The sequence below is a fragment of the Canis aureus genome, chromosome 27 (genome assembly GCF_053574225.1).
Source record: "Canis aureus isolate CA01 chromosome 27, VMU_Caureus_v.1.0, whole genome shotgun sequence".
In the NCBI taxonomy this organism is placed as follows: domain Eukaryota; kingdom Metazoa; phylum Chordata; class Mammalia; order Carnivora; family Canidae; genus Canis; species Canis aureus.
The window spans coordinates 37,387,756-37,404,589 of NC_135637.1; the positions used below are offsets into that span (position 1 = coordinate 37,387,756).

A 16,834-nucleotide genomic window follows, 5' to 3' on the forward strand; every position below is an offset into this window, starting at 1 on the left:
CCCTGTTCCTCATCATCAGGAAATGGGAACCATAGGGAAGATCTTTTTTTTTTTTTTTTTTTTTTGTGGGGGGGGGGAGATCATTTTTATTTTTATTTTTTTTCCTTCGTTTTTATCTTTCTTGGAAGGATGGAAAGATACGGCGTCGGCAGAGAACGTTCCAGGCTTCTACGGCCGCGTCCCGAGGCTTCGATGACCAGTCGTTTCACTGCAGACCAACGTAGCCATGAGTGGTTTTGTTGGACGAGTCAAAAAATAAGGACATTCCCTCTTCCTGGCGATGGGTGAGATCCCCGATCGGGAGCAAATGACTCTTCCACGGGTGGGCCGCGTGCACGCGGCTCAGCCAGGCACACGCAGGAGGCTTTATTCTGGGTCATGAGCGCTGGCGAATGCCGGGGGACGCATTAGCCGGGGGCCTGGCGGGGAAATCATCTGCAGGAGCTACGCGGAGTTGCAGCCTAGTTACTTTCGGGGTCTAAATGTCCCAGTTGGGCCAACTGTGCGGCAGTGCGGGCACCCCCTTACCCGACTGTTATGTAGGCGGGCCAGGAGCACAGGTAAAGAATGGGTTAGAATTTAGGAAAAGAAGGGGCGCCCGGGGGGGCTCGGTCGGTGAGGCGTCTGCCTTCGGCTTGGGTCATGATCCCGGGGTCCTGGGGTCGAGCCCCGGGTCGGGCTCCCTGCTCCGAGGGGGTGGGGGTGGGGGGGTCTGCTTCTCCATCTCCCTCTTCCTCTCCCTGGGCTTGTGTTCTCTCTCTCTCTCTCTCAAATAAATAAAGTCTTTTTTTTTTTTTAAGGAGTTTAAGGAAAAACCCCTTGTTATTTGAGGTAATGTATCTCCTTGCCTGTACCCCAGCTCTTTGGAGCTGAGCTGGCACAGCCGCCGTGAGCTGAGGCTCCTGGAACGGGGCCCGAGCAGGGGCGGATGGGCCTGCTGGAGCGTGCCCGGCGCTGGGCCCGGTGCCCACGAGGCCTGCATCCTGCCCTGCACCTCCCGGCTTCCCTCACCCGGCTCCGGGGAGGGGTCTGCACCCACGAGTGACCCTGACGTGCCCCACTCGGGCTCCAGGGGCCGTGAGCGGCGTGGACCCGTGCCCGACATCACTGGGTAGCTCGGGGCTGCGCCAGAGCCGCAAAACCAGGGGCTTCAGCTCGTTGGTTAGTATTTTCCCCACGTGGAGGAAACGTGTAACATTTCGGGGTCTTCTTCCCCAAGGCCTGACAGCTGTGTCAGAAGAAATGAGGGCAGTCTCTGGGAATTCTCTCCCTCCGACTTCTCTCCTGGGGCCCCTGGGGAATTAGGGGTGAGCACCTGCCTTGGGCTCAGGGCGTGACCCCAGTCCTGGGATCGAGTCCTGCATCGGGGTCCCTGTAGGGAGCCTGCTTCTCCCTCTGCCTGGGTCTCCGCCCCTCTCTCTCTCTCTCTCTCATAAATAAATAAATAAATAAATAAATAAATAAATAAATAAATAATCTAAAAAAAAGAAAGAAAGAAAACAGCCACTCAGGGGCACCTGGGTGGCTCAGGCGGTTAAAGGGCCCCGTCATCGTCTAAAATGGGTTTTTACCGTGTCCGCACATACAGGCGGAGGCTCTGAGACCCCTACATCTTGAACGAGGAAAACGGATCTTCCCTAACGTGTGCTACGTATAAATCAATTCAATATCAAAATTACATGGAAGCAACAGGCCTCATAAGACGGAAATTAAAGAAAGATTAGGACACGGAGGACAAAGAATCAACTCGTAGTCTTATCCAAGATGCACTATGTGTCAAAACTAAAAAAAAAAAATAAATGGAAGCACTGAGGTGGGCACTTGACGGGATGAGCACTGGGTGTTATTCTCTATGTTGGCAAATTGAACCCCAATAAAAAATAAATTTATGTTTTTTAAAAAAAGGAAGCCGTTAAAACAAACAAAACAGGACAAAACCCCCCAAAGAGAAAACTGTAATGCAAGCGTAAAAAAATAAAATAAAATGAAGAAACCCCTCAACGTGGGAAAGAAGCCCTCTTCCGCGTTGAGTCGTGCGTTCCCCTAACCCTGAGCTGAGTCGTGCTGAAGCGGTTCCTGATCTTTTTCCTGCAGGCCCCGAGTCCCCCAGAAAGTCGGAGTCTGTGCTCTGCTCAGACTCGCTCTGTGAGCAAATGACCGGAACGTCCGGATGCTCCAACTCCGGCCCGACCCTTCCTTTCTCACCAGGCCTTTTCTGGATCCCCAAGGACACTCCAGGCCTTCAGGCAAGTGGCCTCCCGGTGTGTCCGACACGCTTGAAAATACGGGATTCTCATTTGGAAACCACTCGATACCTCTCATCTGGATCCAATGACCCAGGATAGTTCTTTTTTTTTTTTTTTTTTTTAAGAAAATAAGAATTGTTTCCCATTAGGGATAAAGGTATTACATTCTAAAGCAAGGCATGGTTGATTTAAAAAAAAAAAATTAGAGTTCGGGGAAGATACTTAAAACATGATTGCAAAAGAAGACAACAGAATGTCCCTAGGATTACATTAGGAGTCAGGACACCGCAGGGTTTTACAGGGACAGTTGCACAATATCGCGGTAGCTGGGTTGACAGAGGCGTAGCCGAAGACGTGGGTGAGTTTGTTTTTTTGTTTTTTGTTTTTTTTTTTAAGATTTATTTATTTATTTGAGAGAGCACGAGAGCGAGCACGAGCAGGGGGGAGGCAGAGGGAGCGGGAGAGGCAGGCTCCCCGTGCACTGGGGAGCCCCAGGCGGGCCCCGATCTCAGGACCTGAGCTGGAACCAAGGCTGGACTCCAACCAGCCGAGCCTCCCAGGCGCCCCGATGTGGTTAACTTCTAAAGCCAGAGTCGTACCCTACAAAAGTCCCCCGTCCCCACTTCTGTCCGTCTGGAAAAGCATTTAGGTTGCCCGCTTCCCCGCTCTCGAGGGCGGCCTTGCCGGGGAGGCCCCTTCCCAGCGCCTCCCGCCGCCTCCCGCTGCAGGGTCTCTGCTGACACCCGACGCCGTCGCTGACCCGGTTGCAAGTCCTCCTACTCGCACGAGCACCACCGTTCGTCCGTTCGTCCGCATCCTCCTTCATCAGCTCCGCGTTTCGTGAGTCTTTTTAATCGTGCCAGTCTGATGGGACCGAGGGGGCTTTGCACATTTTGTTCGCGTTTTCCTGAGTTAGAACGGACTTGGGAAATTTTCCTGCGTCCCGGCTCTTTGATTTCCCTTTACAAATCTTTCAGATTATTGACCTATTCTCTCTGCATTTTAAAAATGATTGGTTGGGCTTTGCGGTTTTTTTTTTTTTTTTTTAATGAATATTGATCTTTAGCTCGTTCCATGTGCTGCTGGTATTTTCACATTTTCCTCTTTCAAAATTTTGATTGTGGTCTCTTTCTTCTGTTCCCTTTTCATGCTACGGAGATGTCACCATGATATGGAGCAAAGTCTCTTGGGGGCTTCCCTTGGGGCTTTTAGGTTTTCTGACTTTTTCCAAGACGAATTTTCTTTACCCCAAGGTTACAGAAATATATCGTCTCTATTTCCCAACATTTTCCCGATGCTTTTCATTTAGAACTCCAGACCGTTTGAAATTTATTTTTCAGTATGGGTGGGTATCGAATCTGGAATTTTTAAAATATAAGTAATTACCCAGTTTCACAAGTACAACTTCTCTTTTAGTCTCTTCTGATTCCACCGCGATGAACGACACCTTGACTTTTCCATCTTCTGTAATAAGCTCCGGAGGCCCCGGAGAGCTCACATGATTTACCTGGAGCAACTCGATGTTTCCAGCAGCTTTCGGTGACATCTGGAGCCGGTTCTGGTCCCCGGCCCCCGGGGAGGTGCTACTGGCCCCAGCAGTAGAGGCCAGGGCTGCCGCTAGACACCCTGCGGAGAACGTCCCCACGAAAGATGCCCCGACACCCGGGTTGTGGAGTCTCGTCCTAGAGTCCTGACAGCCTGTGCGTTTAGGTCTGAGAAGAAATTCTACTTGGAAAAGGCATGTGGACACGTGTCACCATCAGTGTTCGGAGTGGCTGGCCTTCTGTACCGTCGGTAAGTCCTCCAAGCGTAGGGTGGCCTATGAGCTGGTTATCAGGAGTCAGGGCTGCCTGGTTTCCCGGCGAGAAAAAATGCAACTCTTTGCACCGACTTCTGTGAGATCTCCTGCACGCTCCACGCCCCTGCGTCCTAGTCTCCCCAGCTGCAGGACACCTGTCGGCTCCTTGGGACCATGGGTGCACATACTAGGACGGGTGCACATACTAGGACGGGTGCACATACTACGACAGGTGCACATACTAACTGCTCTTTTCCAAGCCCCGGCTTTGAGCGGCCCCGTGGCCATGGCCCTGTGCCGCACGCTCGTGGAGACCCCGTAAGAATCCTGTGATTGCTGACGCGGGTTTCTGTCCCCACCAGACAGGCCGAACCAGGATCTCCAGGTCTGGGAGCAGGGACCTGTGCTCTCATCAGGTGCCCCGGGTGGTTCCAAGGGTGAGCTGGGCTCGGGCCGCTGCGGGGCTGCACCCACGGGTCCCTGTGGGGCTGATTCTTCCAGAGGGACTCTCACCTCGGGGGTGGGAGGGGTGGGGATGGAATCCCGAGGGTGGGGTAGGACTGGAGCTTTCAGGCTTCAAGTTTTCCCTGGGTTCACCAGCACCAAAAAATGCAGTAAAAAGATGATTCATCATCTCCACGGCCTCTTGAGATTTTTAAAACCTACACGGGAAAATCGGGAGGGTTGAAGAAGCAAACACGCGGGTTACTCATTTCTATGACTGCTAATGATAGTTTATGTCCGCTCAGTTTTCTTTCATCTCCACGTGGACTTAAATATTAATTATCGTACATCGATAATCATTACATCGATAATTAACATTAATTATCGTACATCGGGGCGCATCTAACGAACCTATGTAGCTCAGCCCAGAGCCTAGGATCACGCAGATTTGGTCCGCACGATGCCAAGAAAGTGCTGGGAGTCCCCACACGCCGCCCGTGGAGGCATTTTGCAAATACTACGATAAATGGGCCTTTCCACGTTTATTGAGATGTTGAGCACCCAGGGCCACTCAGTCCCAGAGACAGGAGGTTTGAGAATAGCAGTGAAGGGCTCCAACTTTCCAAACTGCTTCCAGGATAGCAAAATAATTTTCTTAAGTAGCACTTAGGAAGGGACAACAACAAGTGGTTATCTTGAAGCTTTTGGAGTTTTAGCATCCCCCGTTTTTTTTTTTTTTTAGCTTTTAATAGATTTATTATACGGATCGGTCACATGATTTCCTGGAGAGCGCGTCAAAGCAGGAAGAAGAATTTGAGGCGAACTGACAAAAATTCAGCATCGTGAAGGAAGACGTTTAGGATGAAAGAATTTGTATGAAAAAAAAATCTGAGCAGCCAAGTAGCTTAGGAGCTGACCACATCGGCACCTCCGTCCCCTGACACCTTTTTTCCCCTAATGATGAGAAATCCCTGCTTTGTTTTGTCACGAGGCCTGAGGTTCCATGAATACAAAAGAACGTGGTTAGTGAGGCCAGTGAAGTGGAAGGAGCACTAGAGGAGGAGTCAGGGTCTGGGGTCCCCGGGGAGCTGGTTGTGAGACCCTGGGGGATTCACCTCCCCCATGGAGGCCCTGGAGTCTATAAAATTCAGTTGAAACCACATCCGTAGTTTTCAAACTGTTTCGTTGGAGTCTGGTTTCTTTCTTTCTTTTTCTTTTTTTCTCTTTTTTTGAGAGAGTACAGATGTCATGACATTTATTAAAAGGCATGCTACGATGCTATACTTGTTAGGACAAGAGATTAGAGATATCAAGCAATAGCCAGCACATATACAAACTGAACGAAAATGGAATATATTGTAGAGTACAGAAGCTTGAATTACCATGCATGACGCATATAGAAGATATGTTTTTTTAATATTTTATCTTCTCTTTGCATTTATAACATAGTTCACTTAAATGATCACAGAATCCTTTTTTTTTTTTTTAGATTGTATTCATTTATTCATGAGAGAGAGAGAGAGAGGGAGAGAGGCAGAGACGCAGGCAGAGGGAGAAGCAGGCTCCATGCAGGGAGCCCGACGTGGGACTCCCCGATCCTGGGACCCCGGGGTCACGCCCTAAGCCGGAGGCAGATGCTAAAGCACGGAGCCACCCAGGGGCCCCAAGGAGTCTGGTTTCTGTGGAAGGGCCGCAAAAAGTCTGCTGACAGGGGCATTCAATTTTGTTTTCAGATGTAATTTTACTCATTTAAATATCTTCGCTTCACAGGTAATTGCAAATGTCTGTTTGTATATCAAAGTTCACATGGCAGCCACGTCTTCCTTAACCGATGCTAGAGATGGAGAGGGGAATGTCCTGTGCTGTCTTGTAGAATTGAAAAAGAATTAATGGGAAAGGAGAAAAAAATGAGTGGGAAATATCAGAAAGGGAGACAGAACATAGAGACTCCTAACTCTGGGAAACGGACTAGGGGTGGTGGAAGGGGAGGAGGGCGGGGGGTGGGGGTGACTGGGTGATGGCACTGAGGGGGGCACTTGACGGGATGAGCACTGGGGGTTATTCTGTATGTTGGCAAATTGGACACCAATAAAAATAAATTCATAAAACAATTTAAAAAAATAAAATCATCTCACATACTAAAAAGAAAAGAATTGAGGTTGTTTAAAACCTCTTCATTGTTTAAAAAACAGTTATGACTTCAGCTACTTTTGTGTGCAGATTTTATCACATCATATTGCTCTGTTTTGTCGCGTGTAAGCCACGGGTATTCCCTGGAGTGCTGTTGCTTATACGAATTGCTAATTCTGAGGATTATCAAAGTGACTTCATCCTTATTGCTTCATACTGGCTGAAGATTATAAATGTGCATTTATACAGTAAACTTAGACTCACCACCTACTATTCATTGATTTTACACGTGTTGGAGCCTTAGGTCACATTTTTTTTTGAAAAGATTTTTTTTTTTGGCAAATTGAACTCCAATAAAAAAATAAAAAAAAAATAAAACTATTTGCAACAGGAAAAAAAAAAGAAATTTTTGTTTTGTTTTGTTTTGTTCTAAAACTGTTTTAAAATCACTGGAAGAGGTCAGCCCGGGTGGCTCAGCGGTTTAGCGCCGCCTTCAGCTCCGTGCCTGATCCTGGAGACCCGGGATCAAGTCCCACGTTGGGCTCCTTGCATGGAGCCTGCTTCTCCCTCTGCCTGTGTCTCTGCCTCTCTCTCTCTCTCTGTGTCTTTCATGAATAAATAAATAAAATCTTTAAAAATAAAAAAATTTAAAAAAATCACTGGAAGAGGTGGTTGGTACGGTCTCTTCTCTGACATTCTATCGATGTCCTTCTTGAAAACATTAGAAATACTGTCAGCCTTTGAGATTCTGGAAATGTTGATGATAAGCAGTAGAGCAATGGCTGGGGATTAATTTAGTCCGGGAGCACTTCGGACATTTGGGCTTGGGTGGACTCAGAGCAGTGTGAAGCAGCACAAATCCTCACGTAGAGAGAGGGCTTCCCGGAGACACAGAAGTGGTGAGGCCGTACTTCCCCTGGCCGGTGCCTGCCAAAGCCCATGGTTGACTCTGCTTCTTTATTTTTGATTTTTAATTTAATTTAAATTTTTATTTTTTTGAGGGGAAGACATGGAGGGGCCGAGGGAGAAGGAGAGGGACAGAGAATCCCAAGCAGACTCTGCACCCAGCACGAAGCCCGACCCCAGACCCTGAGATCATGACCTGAGCCGAAATCATGAGCCAGGCTCTTAACCAACAGAGTCACCCAGGGGCCTCCAACTCTGCTTTTTATTTTTATTTTTATTTTTTATTTTTCTCAACACCTCTATTTTATTTTATTTTTTCATTTTTTAAAATAAATTTATTTTTTTATTGGTGTTCAATTTGCCAACATACAGAATAACACCCAGTGCTCATCCCGTCAAGTGTCCCCCTCAGTGCTCCTCACCCAGTCACCCCCACCCCCCGCCCTCCTCCCCTTCCACCACCCCTAGTTCGTTTCCCAGAGTTAGGAGTCTCTCATGTACTGTCTCCCTTTCTGATGTTTTCCACTCATTTTTTCTCCCTTCCCCTTTACGCTCATTCATTTGGGCAACTCCGCTTTTTAAAAGCGATCACGTGTATGGGGACTAGAGCACACCGAGGCTAACAGAGGCCTGGCAGCCGGGACGGCTTATGTTGCAGGTGAAGAGGCCCAGGACGGGGAAGGGACTTGCACAGATGTTGACGATCCGCTTCAGCGCGACGAGGGCGAAGGCGAAGGCAGGCAAGAGCACTGGGGGCTGAGAAGCGAGCGGAGGAGACAGGAAATAGCTGGCGACAGGCTCCCTCTGAGGCTCAGGGCATGTCCCAGCCACAACCGCCTCCTCCTCCTGAAAGAGCTAAGTCGGAGGCGACCTGTGTTCAGAAGCTGCTTCTCCTCTCTGTGCTTCTCGCTTGGGGATTCCTCCATCTCCAGAACATAGCGGCCTCCCTGTCCCTGTCACCAATGTTGACTTAGACCATTTCTGGAAGGTTCCTCCCCAAGGGTTCCTGCCTTGAGATGTTTATTCGACTGTCTATGATAAAGCCTAGCATATCCCTCCAACGGGGAACATGAAGCCCGTCCTTAATCCCGTCAATAGACACCAAACACATGAATCACAACAAACAACAGAAAAATCCAGAAGATATCCAGAAAAATCCAGGCAGATACATTTCCTGTATTAACTGTGCAATTTTAAAACAGTGTCCTCAAAAATAGAGAAAAGAGTGTCTTCCTGCTTTTTCAAACTCGCAATCTACGTAACGAAGGATGCGACGATTGAGGAACACGAAAGGCTCTAAATATCGCGGAGTTTCTTTAAAAGTGTTTTCCTCGAGTCTTTAGAAGGGTAAGCGTGGGGATGTGTAGGGTTAGCTGTGGAGCTGGAAATCCCGCCCGAAACCTCAAGGCACGGGGACACCCGGCGTGGAGTCCCACCCACCAGAGGCGTCGGGGATGCTGGCACCTGACAGACGCAGGTTCTGCGCTCACCAGCTGTGGCCCTCGGACAACCTTCGGGTTTTCCTAACCTGTAAATGACTAATAACACCTTCCTTGCAGCCTTGTGAAGCCTGAAGAAAACACAGGGGCGAGGTGCCCAGCACCGGCATCTAGAAGCTACTTAATGTGCCACTGGTATTTATCGTTGCCATTATTACCATTAGGATTCATAGTTTGTGGGCTTGAGGCGGAGAAAATAAAATAAGAAATAAAACCTGGTTACCTGGAAATTTTCCGCCTCATGCGTCAGTTAGAGCGTGCGAGGAGCTTGAAGCAGGCCCTCCTGGTAACAGACCGTGGCCCGGGCAGCGCGGGTTTGCAAGGCCAAGTGGGGGCAGAGCCGGAGTCGTGGAGCCACGACCGTACTGGGCGCGTGGGGCGTCTGGAAGTTCTGCACCTAGCGACCTGCGTAGACAGCCGAAGTGGAGAGGGACTTTGAGGCTCTGCAATCTGATCGTCTGTGCTGATTGAACCAACGGGTCTATTGCTGGCCGAGGCCGGACCCCGCGGCCCTTCTGATAAGGGCAGAGACCGTGGAAAGAGCTTTGACTGACCTTCCCCAGTTCCACAGCGAGGACTGTCCCCTCCCCCAACACCCTCCCACCACCAGAAAGTATAAATTCATGCGAATATCAGAGGAAGAAATAACCTCACCTATTTAATCTTCCCTCTTTAAGAAATCACTCCATTTCCAGGGCATCCCTTCCTGACATTTGTCTTTCTCCAATACGAGGTCCAGAGGAAGGCAAGCGTGCTTTGTTGAACACACAGAACAGGAAGTAAAAACACTCTTCTCGCTCTTTCCCCCCCAAAGATCACTACTTATTTCTTTCTCTTATATCCACTCAAACTTGCAATTAATTCCAGAATTAAATATAATTTTTTTAAGATTTATTTATTTGAGAGAGCGCGAGAGCAGGCGCGTGCACCTGAGCAAGGGAATGGGGGGCGGGGAGAGGGAGAGACAGAGGCCCAAGCAGACGCCACACCAGACGCGCAGCCCCGTCTCACAACCCCGAGGCCATGACCTGAGCTGAACCAAGAATTGGAAGCGCAACCGACTGAGCCAGATACTCTCCACATTTAAGAATTAAATATTCTTAACTGAGAAATTCATTTCCAGGACCCAGGTGGCAAATGAAAACAGCGTAAGTAGCCACGTGAAGGAAATGGAGACGTAAAATCTAGTTCCATCTCACAACCGTTGCAGATATACGATAGCAGCACATCCACGTGTTCATAGTGTTTCAACTCGTCCCGTTCCTAAATAATATTTACTGAATAGGAATAAGACCAGAAAGAAAGCTACGAAATGTTAACCGAGTCGTTCCTGGTGGTGAGAATATTGGTTACTTGCTATTTTCCTTGTTAGCGTCTATTTTCTAAAATTTCTAGCATAAGCAGATTGTACTTTTGCAATTGAACAAAAACAAAATAAATCTTAAAAAAAAAATTCAGATGGATATTCCCAAACCTGTTTTAATCCAGAGAAAGGCAGTGCAATTCAGGAGCAGGAAGAAGGCTGGGGGCGGCCTGCCCGAGGGCTGGGCCCACCTGCGGAAGGCGGGCTGAGTCAGGAGTGCTGCGGCCTCAGCTCAGGACTGAAGCAGGGGAGGAGGCGGGCGCTGGCCGCTAGCTGCTTCCCTGTAAACAGCCACCAGCCCTTTAGCAACCGGCTTCCCTGCCTCAGGCCCGGATTCTCACGCGGCGGCTTTCATCTGGGCCACCAGTTTCCCTGCTGACCCGGAGGAGTTCCTCAGGCGCCGTTTCCCCAGGAGTGGGCCCTGCTCCCCTGGGCCAGCGGGGGAGGCTGCTGGGGCACAGGGAGGTGTCCGCTGCTGTGGGATCCCCGGGTGGAAGCGTCGGTTCCCACAGCAAACGGCCACAAACGTCAGTGGCTTAAAATCACCTAAGTCTATTCTCTCATGGTTCTGAAAGCAAAGCCCAAGGCCAGAACGCTGAGAGCAGGCGCTGATCGGGCTGCGCTCCTTCCGAGACTTGGGGGGACAATCTGCTTCCTCACTGCCCAAGAGAGCACTAGAAAGTGCTTATTTCGGTGACGTAGGAAGGGCACACATATTCCTAAGAAGTTACCTGTCTCATCCGGGTTAGGAAAGCAATTTGCACAGATTCAAATGACAAAAACAAAACGAGTCGAGGAAACTAACAAAGAGATAGAAACAAAAACAAAAATAGACCCATAAATACAGATTGTGGGGAGGGGGAGGAGGGGCTGCATGGCTTCCAGTGATGGAATCAATAGGTCCTGGGAATAACAGACTCAGCCAGAGGCACCCGGGTGGCCCAGTAGGTGGAGCGTCTGCCTTCGGCTCAGGTCATGATCCCAGCTCCTGGGATCGAGTCCCACGTCAGGCTCCCTGCTCAGAGGGGAGCCTGCTTCTCCCTCTGCCTGCCCCTGCTCGTGCTCACTCTCTGTCAAATAAATAAAGTCTCAAAAAAAACCCACAGCACAGGAAATATAGTCAGCGGTATTGCAATAGCGCCGACAGGTGGGGGCTACACATGGGGGCAGAGCAGAGAGTAGACGGTTGTCCTTCAAGTCACCTTGTAGACACCTACACTGATGCAGCACTGTGTGTCAGCTGCACGGCGATCCAAGAAGTTCTTAAATGGCAAAGGTAGGAGTTACTGAAAAAGAACATTGGCCCCTTTATTTATATGTCCCAGAAATTTTTAACGATGGCACAGTATTGTCGTCACTCTTCTTCTTTTCATCTGGACTGGCTCTCTGGGAGCTGTGCTGATGCTGATGGAGATTTTGATGGGACGAAGGCCTGTCGCACCTCGATACTGGCTGGGGAAGTATTTCATCACCATGAAAGGGCGAGTTCCAGCCATGGGTTTTCACTGCACCCCAATGCACTTCTTAAGTCACAGCAGAACTCTAAAATGGGATGAGAACCACATCCACATTTTGCAATCCCTGAATATCAGATGAAGATAAGGGTGAAGTCAATGGAAACTCGGAGAAACTGACGTTTCCCCTCAGGGCGGTACGTGCAGCAGGTGTCAGCACAGACTTCAGCGCTGGGTGGGACGAACAAGTAATTCAAAAGAACGAACCCGAATGGAGTGTTTTCTACTTCCAAGTCACCTTGCTAAGCACTGAAAAGTTAAAAGGTAGAGCCAAGCCGGAAACAACCCAGAAGTCCTTCAGTGGGTAAATAGGTAAGTAAACTGTAGTGGGCCCATACCGCGGATATTTCTTGGCAATAAAGAGGAGCAGATGCGGTATCTGTAACAGTCGACAGTTTGGGTGACTCAAGTGAGTGAAACAAGCCAGTGTCAGAAGGTCACATACCGCAAGGTTCCATCTACAACAAGTTACGGAGACGGAGAACAGATTAGAGACCGCCAGGCTCAGGTTCAGGGAGGGCTCGGGAGTGGTGGGAGTGGTTGCTACCTACACAGGGAAAGCTCGAGGGAAATTTTTGTGGTGATGGACGGTCCTGTATCTTAATTGTGGTGGTGGTTGCACAATCGACACGTGTGATGACATCGCGTTGAGCTACACACGCACACAGGGGTGCACGTAAACCCAGCGAGCTCGGAATAAGCTCTGTGGGTCGTACCAAGGTCAACTTCATGGTTTTGAGACGACACTATAGTTAGATAACATATTACCTTTGGGGGAAACTGAATGGAGAACATGGGGGAATCTCTCCGTATTAATTCTTGCAATTTCACACCCATCGCTATTATTTTAAAATAAAGATTTTAAAGAGTTAAAAGAAATGCATTAGCTCCTGTTCTCAAGCTACTGAAAAGATTAGGGAGATAAGCTAAAGAGATCGTTCAGGGAGCATAATACAAAGCGATTTAGAAGAATTAATAATTTAGGGGCATGAAGTGCAGGGAAATGTTTTCAGAGACGGTGGTGTTGGGGCCAGACCTTGGAAGGTGTCGACGAGCGACGAGCTTCAGCCAGGAGAGCAGGGAACAAAGCCTTGGGTAGTCAGGGAACTTCCTTGCTCTTGGATTAAGGACTCTCAGAAAGCCACTGGTTAGAGTCTGGTTTCACCTCCACGAAACTAATATACTCCCTGGAAGAAACCCACCAACCACTTTACTTTTGACATGAATTTGTATTAGAAATTAATGTTGTTACTTACCTTGTTCTAAACAAAATATTAATGGGATATTCAGGCTTGAGAGAGTATAGTTCCTGGGACGCCTCGGGGCTCAGTGGGTGAGCGTCGGCCTTCCGCTCAGGGCGTGACCCCGGGGTCCTGGGATCGAGTCTTGTATCGGGGTCCCCACAGGGCGCCTGCTTCTCCCTCTGCCTGTGTCTCTGCCTGTGTCTGTGTCTCTCATGAATAAATAAATAAAACCTTAAAAAAGAGAGAGAGAGAGTATAGTTCCCTAGTGCGTCTGTTATGGGGTAATGACTTTCTTGCTTTGTGTAAATGTAAGGGTGAGAAAAATAAGAGAAACATTGTCAAATTTTCAATGACTTTATACTACAAAGTCTATAATCACGTTCAGCATCGGTGGAACTTGCTAGATCCTATGCTTACTTGGAAGTGATCCTGGTATTTCCGACGTGATGAAAAAAATGTCTTATCATTGACCTGACGAGCGATCTTCTCCTCATCTGATTGTTTTAATCCAGCTTTGTTGAGATACCACTGACATATAACATTGTGTAAGTTTGGGATACACGCTGTGGTGATGGGATGTCCCTACACGTTGTGGAATGTTTACCGCACATCCTTCATCTCACATAATCACTATTTTGTTGTGCTGGTGAGAACACTAAAGCCCTCGTAGCAACCTTTAAGTACACAGTATAGTCATCGCGCTGTGATAGGTCCCAGAACTTACCCATCTTAGCAAAACTTTGTGTCCTTTGACCGCATTTCCCTGGAAACCATCATTCTACTCAGTTTCTATGAGTTTGATGTTTTTAGGCTCCACAAATAATTGGGCTGATACAATATTTGTCTTTCTCTGCCTGACTTACCTCACTTAGCATAATGCCCTCGAAGTCCATCCACGTTGTCCCAAATGCCAGGATCTCTTCCTTCTTTATGGCTGAACAGTATTTTACTCTGTGTGTGTGTGTGTGTGTGTGTGTGTGTGTGTGTGTGTGTGTCTGCACCACATTTTGTTCATCTGTCGATGGACGCTTGGACCGTTTCTAGGTCTTGGCTGTTGTGAAAATGCAGCAAAGGACATGGAAGAACGTAGATTTTTTTTGAGATGGCAACTTCCACTCCTTTGGATATATACCCAGAGGTAGGATTGCTGGGTCATATGGTAGTTCTATCTTTTCAAGTCAATTCGATGGTTAGAGTTTATTAATTAATTAATTAATTAATTTATTATTTAGGTGATTTGTATTTTTTTTTTAAGATTTTATTTGAGAGAGAGGGAGGAGCAGAGAGAGATGTAGACTCCTTGCTGAGCAGGGAGCCCAACGCAAGACTCGATTCTAGGACCCCGGGATCATGAGCTGAGCTGGAGACAGGTGCTTCACTGACTGAGCCACCCAGGCGCCCCAATGGTTAGAGTTTATAAAAAACACAACAACCTCCCTTCCCCCAAAAAACCCCAAAAGAGTTTCTCATTTCTTGGCTTAATTTTCCAATTAATTTTGGTCGAGGGTAACACAAACATGACTTTCTCCATGGTGTCCCATTGTCACTTATATACTCTTTGAACACTTTTGTGCAGATGTGTGCTGTCGGACATCCTGGGTTACAATCATAACTCTGGGACACCTGGGGTGGGGGGCGGACCGTCTGCTTTCAGCTGAGGGCGTGACCCCGGGGTCCCGGGATCGAGTCCCACATCGGGCTCCCTGCATGGAGCCTGCTTCTCCCTCTGCCTGTGTCTCTGCCTCTCTCTCTGTGTCTCTCACGGATAAATAAATAAAATCTTAAAAATAAATACATAAATAAAATCACAACTCCTTCACCTGTGCAGTCTTAGGAAAATTTGGCTTTTATGTCTCATTTTTCTCTATGCCTCATGTGACCATAGTTCCATCCCGTAGCCTTCTAAGTTTTAAATGAGCTATTTCCTGTAAAACTCTTAGTAAAAAAGTAAACTATTCCTCAGACCTGTAATAGTCAATGTATTTGCTACCAGATACAGAGCACAAAATATCAAAGTAGTGGTATTGGTAAAAACTGTTCTCCTGTACGTTGCAGCTTGTTGATTTAAAGCGGAAGAGCGTAGAGTATTTAAAACATACTTTTTTATTGCAATGTAACCCACAGAATAGAAAAAATGCACACACGGCAAAGGTCAGCTTGGTGACTTTTACCGTGGTGAGAACTCTTAAGACCAGACCTGCCCTCTTAGCCGACTTCCAGTTGTCACAATTATATCATTCCAAAAAAAAAAAAAAAGTAAAAAGAATAGAATGAGTCACTCATCATGTTTCCATCCAGACCCATTATGTTGTTTCGGTTTTATATTCAATAAAGGCGCGTCTGTGCCTACTGATAGGTGTGTGTGTGCTCACTGCCACGGACGCGCACGTCTTTGTCTGCGGCTCCTCGCCTATCGCTCCAGCACGGTGTCGTCCCCGTCCTCGCCTCCCACCTCTCCTGCCACGCCTACAGCTTGGTGGGTGCTAGTCTGGGGGCAGAGCGGCTCCAAGCGCCATCGGCCTGTGGGTGCGCGGGGGTGGGGTGTGCAGAGGGTGCAGGGGGTGCAGAGGGCTACTCTAGGGGGTGCAGGAGGCTACTCCGGAGGGTACAGGAGGCTACTCCGGGGGGTGCACGGGGTGCAGGGGGCTACTCTGGGGGGTGCAGAAGGCTACTCGGGGGGGTGCAGGGGGGTGCAGGTACTCCAGGGGGTGCAGGGGGCTACTCCGGGGGGTGCAGAGGGCTACTCCGGGGGGTGCAGGAGGGTGCAGGTACTCCAGGGGGTGCAGGGGGCTACTCTGAGGGTGCAGGGGGCTACTCCAGGGGGTACAGGGGGCTACTCCGGGGGTGCAGGGGGTGCAGGGGGCTACTCCAGGGGGTGCAGGGGGCTACTCCGGGGTGCAGGGGGTGCAGGGGGCTACTCCGGGGTGCAGGGGGTGCAGGGGGCTACTCCGGGTGTGTAGGGGGTGCAGGGGGGCTACTCCAAGGGGTGCAGGGGGTGCAGAGGGCTACTCCAAGGAGTGAAGGGGGTGTAGAGGACTACTCTGGGGGTGCAGAGGACTACTCTGGGGGTGCAGGGGGCTACTCTAGATCTGGCGGCGGCCGGCCTGAGAATTGTCTGTCTGGAGAACCCCGTGCTCCGCGGGCCTTGGTCAGATTTACGGATTTGCCCGCAATCCTCGCTTGGTCCCCTGCATCCCATTCTCTGCCCGGAAGCTGGAGTGCTCTTTTCAAAGTATAGGGCTTGCGCTTCCATCAGGGAACAATCCCCCGGGGGTCGTCGTGGCTCTTAGGGTGAAGGCGGGAACCCTCGGCGTTCGGACGCCACCTCAGCCCGTCTCCCTCCGTCTCCCGCTTGATCGCTGACGGTGCCTGGTGTGTCAGTTGTGCAAACTGATAAGGCCCCTCAGAGAAACCCGTAAAGGGGGTGCTGCTGGCTGAACAACCAAGCCAAGCCCCCCCCCCCGATTCTAAAATGACCCTAAAGTGAAATCGATTCTGCAGTGAAGTTGAGCGACGGCGGCAGTGAGGACGTGGCCCGTAGAGCCCCTCGTGGCCGAGAGCCCACTCACCCCGGGGCCCCGCAGGACCGAGGTCTCCGAAGAAAGCGGGGAGGAGGGATGTCGGGACCCGCCCAGCAGAGGCAGGGAACTGTCACAGTGGCACATCCTCGGCCCGTTGCCACAGCAGCCC

General features: G+C 49.4%; 1 long non-coding RNA gene across 1 annotated transcript; it reads left to right on the plus strand.

Annotated features, from left to right (window-relative positions):
- The first annotated feature begins 19 nt into the window (after positions 1–19).
- LOC144299308 (uncharacterized) lies at positions 20–6,462 on the plus strand. The gene is made up of 5 exons (XR_013366015.1): positions 20–284; positions 2,095–2,604; positions 2,975–3,086; positions 3,663–4,040; positions 5,978–6,462. It is a non-coding gene; the product is annotated as an uncharacterized LOC144299308 (long non-coding RNA).
- Positions 6,463–16,834: the final 10,372 nt, after the last annotated feature.